Source organism: Elephantulus edwardii, unplaced genomic scaffold (genome assembly GCF_000299155.1).
Source record: "Elephantulus edwardii isolate Elephantulus edwardi_28Jun2011 unplaced genomic scaffold, EleEdw1.0 scaffold00169, whole genome shotgun sequence".
Lineage (NCBI taxonomy): Eukaryota > Metazoa > Chordata > Mammalia > Macroscelidea > Macroscelididae > Elephantulus > Elephantulus edwardii.
The window spans coordinates 6039901-6042464 of record NW_006399919.1 but is presented as its reverse complement, the minus strand read 5'-3'; positions in this window follow the sequence as shown (position 1 = coordinate 6042464).

Sequence of the window (2564 nt, the reverse complement as noted above, 5' to 3'; positions counted from 1 at the left end):
GAAAGAATCTTTTCTTTTACTTTTCCAAGAGGGTAGGGTTCTGGAGTGGGGTGAGCCTTGGGAGGGAACAAATCTACAACAATGAATGAATGGAAATCCAAAGCCTCTGTAAATTTTCACTGAAATTAATAACAAATTTAAATTTTTTTAAAAAAAGAATTACGTTAGAATAAGGATGGCAATGGATTTATAACTGCTCAAGCTTATAACACTATATCGTGGCATGGAGGAGGAACAGTGGAAATGTATCCACATTTACAACATTCCTCTTACCAAAACCATTTATGGAAAATAGGTACTGCATTGGAACATGTATCTCTGGGTTGGAAAGAAGGACATCATCTTGAAAGTGTGGAGAGGCAGCACAGGAGAGGAAAACTCCAGATGAGATGACTGGTTCAGTAACTGGGACAATGAAGGTAGATGTGTTGGAGTCAGTGAGACTGGCTCAGCACAGGGCAGGCTTCAGAGCTGCTGTGCATAGGGTTGCTATGGGTTTCAGGCAACTTGACAGCACATAACAACAGCAAAGAGTAAGGAAATCAGTTTAAAAATTTAAGTTGATGTCATGTGAACTATAGTATATTCAATTGCTACACATGCAGTTGGCATTGAAAGTTGGCAATGAGTAAGGAAGACCAAAGAATTGAGGTCTTTGAATTGAAGTGATGGTGAAGACTATAGAATATACTATGGTCAGGGACCTTTCTCACATGTTTAAGAGCAACTATGTCAGTCTAGAGACTAAAGTGTGCCTGATCCATGCCATGATCTTCTCAGTTGTTTGCTATGCATATGATAGCTGGATAATAAATAAGGAAGGCAGAAAAAGAATTGATGCCTTTGAACTTTGGTACTGGAGAAGGTTATTGAACACACATGGACTGCCACTAGGACAAACAGGTCTACCCTAGAGAGAGTAAAACCAAGTTGCTTCTTAGATGCAAGGATATTGAAACTCCATCTTGCATACTTTGGGCATGTTGACAGAATGGAAAATTCCTTGGAGAATGACATCATGCTTAGAAGGGTAATGGGTCAGTACAGGAATGGAAGATGCTGGATAAAGTGGGTTGACACAGTGACTGTAGCAATGGGGTCAGGTATATTAGAGACGGAGAAATAGGCTCAAGACAGGGCTAGATTCAGAGCCGTTGTTCATGTGACTATGAGTCTTAGTCAACTCAAGAGGATACAACAATAACTCAAAGAACAGATAAATCTGTCATGGCTGTAGTGCAGCCAGAGTGTTCTCTAGAGGCAAAGATAGTGAGACTTTGGTCTCATGTAATTGGGGCATTTTCTGACGAGGTCAATCCCTGGGAAAAAAGGTATCATGGTTTGACAGGTTAGAGAAAGATAAGAAGACACTCAAAGAGATGTATTGACAAAATTGCGTGCCATAATGAACTTCAACACAGTGGAGACTGTAATGATGGTGCAAGTTGTAAGGATGTTTCAAGGTTTAACTCAGTTGTGCATGAGATCCCTATGACTTGGAGTTCCCTCAACAGCATCTAGCAACAACAACAAAAATACCACACAGGAAGTTTTCTCTTCCAACTTTCCAGTTTTATAGATTCTTATATTCTATTTTTTTTAACTCTTATGGACTTGTTTTCACTTTCTCTAGCTTCAAAATGAACTTTTATACAAGCAATTTGATGGTCTGTTCTATAAACATCTTCTGGTCTTATTCTGACTGATGATATTGAGCTTCTGATTCTCTCTTTCCATGAATGTACTTCAATTTGTTCTTGTGTTACAACAAAGTAGGTCCATGTATGTAGTTACTGTTCATATTTTTTTAAAAAAAGATATTTGCAAAAAATAAGTCATTGGTATTGTTTCTATCACCTGTGCCATGTTTCCAACCACCAACCCCTTTGTTTTTTATTTTCCAGTTTTTGCATTCCAACTGTCAGTTGTTATTGTTAATGCATCTTGGGTGCTTCTTCGATTTATTTCAGGTTACAGAATTTGGAAGAAATCTTCAGTTTCTTAATTTTGTATTAGTTTCCGTGTGAATTTCTATAAATGTAAGATGAACACTTTTCCTTTGTGTCTGAGTATTGTGCTACTTTTACTTACTATGTTGTACTTTGAGATGATTCCTGAGTATATCCCACCTGAAGTTAGAGGTTTCCACAAGAATAAATCATTATAGAATTCTGTCATTCTATCTCCAGCCTCAGTTCTGTACCATTAATGACTTATTTGTTGTAAATACCTTTATAAAAAACACAAATGATGACATGAACTTTACCTGATAATCTACAAAGTAATTATATTGATTATATCTGTGGGGGGGGGGGAAATTACTGGAGAATCTTAATATCAGCTGTGAAAACTAGGCCAAGTGTTGATTATGGAACAGGTCATCAACTACTCATAAGCAAGCTCAAACTGAAGCTAAAGAAATCAAATCATACCCACAAGAACCAAAGTTTTCTTGAGTCTATCCTTTGTTTGTTGTTGTTATGTGCCATCAAGTCACCTGCGACTCATAGCGACCCTATGTACAACAGCCCTAAACTCCGCTCTGTCCTGTGCCAATCGCACTG